We start from the raw sequence: 9,145 nt of genomic DNA, 5'->3' as shown, positions 1-9,145 counted from the left end.
TTTCAGTATCATTGAATGGTTGCTCCTACATTGACCTTTCATGATTATTATTCACTAATCAAGTTTTTATTGCGATAAAATATGACAAATATTGCTATTACACAGTCTTCCTTCTAAAAGAATTTGGGTTGTTCAGGGGTGCAGTCACTTATTTTTGGTAATACCCAACTATTGCTTGTTACAGCATGAAGATAGATGAAGTCTTCTTCTAACCATTAGACTTAGGTCTGGTTTTGAGTTATTTGAATGATTTTGGACCTATAGTAGATTTTATTCATTATTCTTTCATGTTGTATCTTCAAAAAATTCTAAGTCATCAAGAGTAGTGAAAATTCATTTTTTAATTCCTTGGCCCCTTGGGATTAGGATATGCATTTATCCGTTAAGAGTGTGTGTGTGTGTTGTTTGGGGGGTAGTTTTTTCTTCTTCCAATCAAGAATTATGTTGTTCTGTAACTAAATGTGAGTCTCACATATTTAGTTATTGCTGGTAGAATTTTGGTTCAATATGTTATCTAATTTCAGTGTATATAGAGTTTGTTGGGTGATTCAGCCTAGCCTAGATGATCCTAGGGCCACGGCATGTGGAGTGGAGGCATACATGCATTGTTATTTGTAGGGGTTTTTTTTTTGTGTCAAAACTTGTTTCCCGTTCTACAAGAGGGGCGGTTCTTTAGAAAACCGTAGAATTTTTGTACCTTGAATGAGTCGCCACCAAACATTGTTTAAAGTCTCGTTTGGAAAGACCGCAAGTGAATCTATTTTGGATAAGGCCTTGAATCCTTGAAACGGATGGGTGAGATCCGGGCACGGGAACAAAAATGCTTATTCGGCGAGCTTTAGAAATATTCAAGTACGTTGGCACAACATTGTTTTCGAAAATAAACCCTAGATTAGAATATGTGGGTTTGTATTTAGAGCAAATTGAATCTCTAATTGTATGGTGGTCACTTTGCTTTAAAGAATTGATTTAAGGAACCTAAGGCCGGTTTGTCCAAAAATATCTTTGTTAAGCGTGATGTAACCTTTGTATTTTGTTGTATTTAGCATGTTGGTGATGAAAGCAATAAAGCAAATAAAGCAACATCACAATACTAAATAAAGTGCGGAATTAGTAAATAAAAGACCCCCTAGAAAAGGACTAGGGAGTAGGTCCACATTGCCTAGAAAGGGACTAGGCAAGTAAAGGTGCGGAATTGAAAGTGCGGTATGGAAATTGCGGTATTGAAATTGCGGTATTGAAAGTGCGGTATTGAAAGTGCGATATTGAAATTGCGATATTGAAAAGTGCGATATTGAAATTGCAATATTGAAAGGTACATAATTAAAATTTGTACTTGGGCACATAAGATTCGAACGCCAAGCGGCTCCTTAAAAATAAGTGCGCCCGACACGAATTCAAAGCCAAATATCTCAACTTGGGAGAGGTTGCTCAACCCAAATGTCCTAGATTTTGCATGTAAACTTGAACTTGAAAGCTTGAATATTGAAGTTTTGAACTTTAAATAATTGAAGTTTGAACTTGAAATGATTGAAATTTGAACTTGAAATGATCCTAGTTTAGGGATATAACCATGAACAACCCTTAACATGGTGGGATCTTGAAAATTGAAAACTTGAACTTGTATATTGAAAATAGCCTGAGTTTTGAATCTCAAAAGACTAAACCTTTAAATGTTAAAAGGTGTCATCTTTGATTACCCCATGTTTGAAGATGATTCTAGTCCAAGAGGTGATTGTAAACAACTTGGACATCCTCGAATCTTGAAAATTTTGTATTTTGCATTTTGAAAAAGTTTGTATTTTTGGAAAACATGTATGATTGTTGCAAGTGTTGTTTTTTAATGATTAAAAAAAACACCACCTTGCTAATCATTTAGAAATGAAAGTAACATGGTAGATTAGAATGGGATTCAGATTAACCTAGTTAGATTTAGGCAAGAACTCCCAATCGCTTTGGAATTTAGGAATTTTGTAAGTGTTTTTGAGGAGTTTTTGAATTGTATTTTGGGGCGTAATGTCGAAATTACGACGTTGTATTGTTGTTCCCCTCCTCATTATGCTGAAAATGAGGGGTATTTATAGAAGGAATGGGTGCAAGGCACCAGCACACGTCAGTGCAGGGCGCTGAACCAGCGCTGGGCGCTGGTGACGTGGCTTGAATGCCGCCAAAGCAAGGACGGGGAATTGTCCTTGTTTCGTCTTGTAGTGTTGTACCTGTTGTACGAGTAGTACTAGGTTTGGCGTTTCGTATTTGCTTGGAGGTTAAGGCATCGTTTAGCGTCTAAAAACAAGCCTTTCTCGGGTTTTGAATTCCGGTTTTACGGGACGGGGCCCGGCATGCTCGGTTTTGTGGTTCGGCGCCCGAATTTGACTTGCCTTATATTATTTTGAGTGGAAAAGGCCTAGTAAACCCGGGATGGTCTACTAGATGAGGTTGTACTTGGATTTTGAAATTGAATTTGGAAAATTGTATTTTGTACCGAGAACCGAAAGGGGAACAGTCTCGGGGGTTGGATTTTGGATCTTGAATTTCGGAGGCATTCTTAGCAATTGGGATTTCCGCCTGGAGTTACTCCAATCACCTAACAAGGATAATGGTATCGTCATCATCCCAAAGGGGAGACACAAATTAGGTGTCTACAGAAGCTCTCACTTTGACTGAGCATTCGGTTAGGAAAGCGCAAGTCAAAGTATTTTGAAAGGGACGGAGAATGATCAAGATGTTCTGCAATCAAGACCACTCTTTGTACGTTGGTACCTGCATAAAACAGGCGTTAGAAAAAAGGATAGAGTCTACCTCGAGGCGGTTGGTGATGACTCCGGTTTGTACTTGTATTTTTCCGCCTTCAGTTTAGGACGAAGCTTGGCATCGAAAATTTTGAATCTTAAATTTTTTGAATCTTGAATTTTTGAATACCCGGAGTTAATCCGTTGGGGATGTGCTTTGCTGGGGATAAGAGCTTTTTGCTGGCCCTTAAAATTTGGAATTTTGACTGACTTTCCCGGAGCTTGGGTCCGTTGGGAGTTGAACGCCTGAGTCGTTGTATTTTTGGACTTTGTATTCTTGAAATATGCATCTGTTTGTACTTGGAGATACAGGTGTATACCCGTATTTTCGATGGATGGCTTGATGCGATGTTTGATGCTTGGTGCGGAAGACCGTAGCAGCTAAGGACGTGCAATCAGCACGGGAGACCGCGCGCTGAAGATTCGCGCATGCATGGGGCAGCGCTGGGCGCTGGGGCTGAGCTATAAAAGCTCCCCTTGCCGTGCCATTTTGAGGCACAGTCTCTTGAATTCTTTGCTCTTTTCACTCAAAGGTCGATTAGGCTCTTCCCTTGATCTTGTTCTTGCCTCATCCATGTATGTATTTCATGTTTTTGCTTATGAAATAACTCTAGGATTGCATGTAGTTTTGATTTTCTCGTACTTTGAAATGATGCTTGTATGCTTAAGCCTTTTGAATCTTGTAGAGGACTGTTTGATAGCGACTTGAACTTGAACTGTTGGAACTTGTAGTTTTGAATTTTTGAAAGTTTTCTTGAATGTATATTTTTTGTATCGGCTTCGGCATGGATAGCCTAGGCGTTGTTGTGGAATTTGTATACCTGCTTTGGCATGGGTAGCCTAGGCGTTGGTGTTTGAACTTGTATACTTGCTTTGGCATGGGTAGCCTAGGCGTTGGTGTTTAAACTTGTATACCTGCTTTGGCATGGGTAGCCTAGGCGTTGGTGTTGAACTTGTACCTTGAACTGGCGGTCCACTGGGGATTTATCTTGAATTCTTTGACTTTGTTTAGGCTAGTATAGGATAGCCCCCAGTTTAGAATTCTGATACCTTGTACTCCGCTTGATTTAGTATGCCTCGTCACACTCAGAGGAAGCTCGCCGAATTGTCGATAGCTCGAGCTGCTGAGGAGGACGCTTCAGATGATGAAGCGGCTGCAATAAACGCGCCCAACGTGGGTATGGTTCCCCGGGATGCGCCTGCCTTTAGTGGTGCTGGTTGGAGCTCTTCCGACCTGGTGTTTCGGCAGGAGTGGCACTTGTCTCAGCGGCCTCGCGCTGGCATGGTGAGTCTTGTATTGTGCTTTGAATTTGTATCTTGTATTTATATAGGTTTGGAGTTAACTCGTTCACCTGTAGGCCGATGGAAAGCCGTTTCGTACCTTCTGGTCCTTGGTGGAGGTTCAGAGGGCTTTTAAAGCTCTTCGTGCTGATGAGGAGGCCATGGCGATTTGGTCGCAGACGGGTCTGGCCGACTTCTGGTGTACTACGGGAGGCTCTTCGAGGAGAAAAGGGATCAAGCCCCGACTGTGGGCTTTGTTGGAGCGGTGGTGGGATACCACCAACACTTTTCACATGGCATGGGGGGAGATCACCATTACCCCCTTTGAGTTTGCTATGATCACGGGTCTTCCTTTTTCTGAGAGGAACGTGACCTTTGATCCGGAGCTGACGTGGCGCTCTGCCGCTGCCAGGGACTTGCTTGGCCCTGTTGTTGACTTGTCAGATGACGATGCCCATGCTTCTGTGACGGTGATCGTGGAGGCTATCTGCGGTGTGGGTGTGTCCACGGAGCAGAGGGTTAGGCTCTTCCTCCTAGCCTTGGTGAGCAGAGTGATGGTCCCGAGTAGGAATAGTCGGGGGCACATCCAGTTCCTGTCCGTTCTAGGGGACTTAAGAGCTTTTTTGAGCTATAACTGGGGTGGATTAGCATATAGCCACCTTTTGTATGAGATGAAGCGGGCTTCTCGGACTGCGGTGGGGAGTGACCCGAGCATGGCTTCTCTATGGAGTGTGCTGGAGGTATTTAAGACTCCTTGTACCTTGTACTTTGTACTTGTATGCTTGTATTTGAATTTGACTGATGTTTTTCTTTCTTCTTGAAAGATTTGGATATATGAGCACTTTCTGACTTTGGCGCCGGATCGTACTAGAGATGCGGCTTACCCGTATGCTGCCTCTTGGATAGGAGCGGTGCGCAGCAGTGTGCCTCTGGCGGCCTCTCGTAAAGCTTGGAGAGTCTTACCTGCTGAAGAGGTAATATTCTTGTACTGTTGTGCCCTCTTTGTATTTGTATTTGTGTTGTTGCCTGAGTTGTCTGTTTTGCAGGTGGTATGGCGTCCTTTTGCCAATGCGCTTATACCTACCTCGGCTGCACGTGCCCATTTCCTGTCTGGGCGGCGGGTTTTTCTTCCAGGTGTGTATCGCCATATGTGGTACCTAGTAGAGAGAGTGTCCCCTCAGCACAATTCGGGGGAGAGACTTATCCCCAAGGACCCACCAGGGTCCATGCTGGCGTTGGATGAAGAGTTGGCCCGGCTCTATGTGGAGGCTAGGGGCGATGCTGTTTGCCGCTCTTGGAGGGATTTTGTACACAGGAAGGGGAGCTATGACGACTTCCTGAGGAGGCTGGCTCCACCAGTACGCTTCGTACTGCCGGTGAGCTTTGTGTTAGGTTATGATTCATATGACAATTCATAAATCATGCGGAAACAACCATTTAGCCAGGAATACATATTATTTACACATAATCATATAGCATAATTTAGATGCATACTCTTTGTTGCGTGCCTTCCCTAGCTGCGCCCGAACCGAACAAGAACAAGTCTTTAGGACTCCAAGTGTCGTCCCTCCGTAGATAGTCCACAGCACGTCCGGATCCGCCTTAAGATTGACCAACTAGAATCGCCCTTAAGGTACTAGAATTTTCGGCACTCTTAGGTAAGAAATATGGCTGAATTTTTCTCTCAAAACTCACTTTGAATACTTGAATTAATCTCTGAAAATATGTGACCCTAGGCACGTATTTATAGAGTTATGGAAAGGGAATTGGAATCCTAGTAGGATACGAATTAATTAAACTTAGAATCCTACAAGAACTCTAATTAATTAATTTATCCTTTTAGGAATAGGATTTTAATCATATACTAATTCTAATAGTTTTAGGAATCGTGCATGAACACAAACTCACACACACACGGCAGCCACGATGGGCCGCCCATGCGTGTGCGTGCGAGCAGCAGCCCACGCAGCGAGGCCATGGCCTTGGGGCGCGCTGGGCCTGCCTTGCGGTGGGCCTGGGCGCTGCCTTGGCTGGGCGCGCGTTTGGCTTGCTGGGCGATGGCCCGACTTCGTGCTGGGCCTTCGTCCGGCAGGCCTCGTCCGATGCTAATTCGTACGATACGATTCCGATTAAATTCCCGGTTCCGGAATTCATTTCCGATACGAACAATATTTAATATTTCCGATTCCGGAATCAATTTCCGTTTCGAACATATATTTAATATTTCCGTTTCCGGAATTATTTTCCGATTCCGATAACATTTGCGATTCTGACAATATTTCCGTTTCCGGCAATATTTCCGATTCTGGAAATATTTCCATTTCCGATAATATTTTCCGATACGTACCATGTTTCCGTTTCCGGCAACATCTACGACTTGGATAATATTTATATTTCCGATACGATCCATATTTCCGTTTCCGGCAATATCATCGTTTCCGGAGTATTCATTTCTTGCCTGTGACGATCTCAGCTCCCACTGAAACCAAGATCCGTCGATTCCGAATATCCATAGATGGAGTATTTAATGCCATTAAATACTTGATCAGTTTACGTACTATTTGTGTGACCCTACGGGTTCAGTCAAGAGTAAGCTGTGGATTAATATCATTAATTCCACTTGAACTGAAGCGGCCTCTAGCTAGGTATTCAGCTCACTTGATCTCACTGAATTATTAACTTGTTAATTAATACTGAACCGCATTTATTAGACTTAACATAGAATGCATACTTGGACCAAGGGCATTATTTCCTTCAGTCTCCCACTTGTCCTTAGGGACAAGTGTGCATTTCCTAATTCCTTTGTCGCTCGATGCTTGCTCTTGAACATAAGGTAAGAGTTGTCATCCTTATTATGTCCAGAGGTGTTCCTCGGTTTCAGAGTTCAACTGATCAAATAAACAGATAATCATAGCCTATGATTCATCCGAGCACGGCCATGCATTTCACAGTTTCTAGCTCTCCGAGTGGCCTTGTACAACTTTTAAGCATCTCATCCCGATTTATGGGAGGACAATCCCAATCTTGCGATCTTGAGATTAGACTTCGTTTGATAGGTGATTACCTGAGCGTTGCCTTTATAGCCTCCTTTTACGGTGCGACGGTTGGTCAACGTCAAAGCAACCAGTTCTCAAACAAGTAATCTCAAATCACTCAGGTATTGAGGATTTAGTATCTAATAATTTAATGAAATTTACTTATGACAGACTTTCATCTCTTACAGTAAAGTTTCATAGGTCTTGTCCGATACTAGTCTTCCCAAAGTAAGTATCTATGCAAATGATTATGACATTGCCATGTCCACATAGTTCAAGAAACAGAACTACTAGTCATCTTGCATTCTAGTCGTCTAACGTTTTCTATGCGTCCAATTTTATAGAAAACTCCGACTAGGGACCATTTTCAACCTTTGACATTCAAGTTCACTTGATAGACATTTCTTAGTCACAGGACTGGTCCTGACAGTCTATCTTGAATATATCGTCAAATTGAAGGGACTCATCATTTAATAAACCACAAATTAAATGGAAAAATGAATTCTTTTCATTTATTGTGAATGATTAACCAATAATGTTTTACAAAGATTTAAACTCTAAAACTTCAAAACATTAAACAGAGACATCAAAGCCATTCTCCAATATGCTTGATTCCCATAGCTGCAGTGTGCGAGTTGTGCTTCGCCTGCGGCAGAGGTTTAGTTAATGGATCTGATATGTTGTCATCAGTTCCAATTTTGCTAATCTCGACTTCTTTTCTTTCAACGAACTCTCGTAGAAGGTGAAATCTACGAAGTACATGCTTGACTCTCTGGTGGTGTCTAGGCTCTTTTGCCTGTGCAATAGCTCCGTTATTGTCACAATACAGGGCTATTGGTCCTTTAATGGAGGGGACTACACCAAGTTCACCTATGAACTTCCTTAGCCATATAGCTTCCTTTGCTGCTTCATGTGCAGCAATGTACTCCGCTTCAGTTGTAGAATCCGCAATGGTGCTTTGCTTAGCACTTTTCCAGCTTACTGCTCCTCCGTTGAGGCAGAAGACAAACCCAGACTGTGATCTGAAATCATCTTTGTCGGTTTGGAAACTTGCGTCCGTATAGCCTTTAACAATTAATTCATCATCTCCACCATACCAGGAAGTCATCTTTGTGCCTTTTCAGGTACTTCAGAATGTTCTTGGCAGCAGTCCAATGCGCCTCTCCTGGGTCTGACTGGTATCTGCTCGTAGCACTGAGTGCGTACGCAACATCCGGGCGTGTACATATCATAGCATACATTATTGAACCAATCAATGATGCATATGGAATCCCATTCATTCGTCTACGCTCATCAAGTGTTTTTGGGCACTGATTCTTGCTTAGAGTCATTCCATGAGACATGGGTAGGTAGCCTCGCTTGGAGTCCGCCATCTTGAACCTATCAAGCACCTTATTGATATAAGTGCTTTGGCTAAGTCCAATCATCCTTTTAGATCTATCTCTGTAAATCTTGATGCCCAATATGTACTGTGCTTCTCCTAGATCCTTCATCGAAAAACATTTGCCAAGCCAAATCTTGACAAAGTTCAACATAGGAATGTCATTTTCGATAAGCAATATGTCGTCGACATATAATACTAGGAAAGCAATTTTGCTCCCACTGACCTTCTTGTATACACAAGATTCGTCTGCGTTCTTGATGAAACCAAAGTCACTGACTGCTTCATCAAAACGTATATTCCAGCTCCTGGATGCCTGCTTCAATCCGTAGATTGTTTCTTTATCTTGCATACCTTTTTAGCATTCTTTGGATCCTCAAAACCTTCAGGCTGTGTCATAAACACAGTTTCTGTTAAAACGCCGTTTAAGAAAGCAGTTTTGACATCCATCTGCCATATTTCGTAATCGTAATATGCAGCGATTGCTAACATTATCCGAATAGACTTTAGCATTGCAACTGGTGAAAAGGTTTCATCATAATCCACACCGTGGACTTGCCTGTAACCTTTTGCAACCAATCTAGCTTTGAAAACTTCAAGTTTCCCATCCTTGTCCTTTTTCAGTTTGAAAACCCATTTGCTTCCAATGGCTTGGTAAC

This window comes from Spinacia oleracea, chromosome 5 (genome assembly GCF_020520425.1).
Source record: "Spinacia oleracea cultivar Varoflay chromosome 5, BTI_SOV_V1, whole genome shotgun sequence".
Lineage (NCBI taxonomy): Eukaryota > Viridiplantae > Streptophyta > Magnoliopsida > Caryophyllales > Amaranthaceae > Spinacia > Spinacia oleracea.
This window is presented reverse-complemented; position numbering follows the sequence as displayed.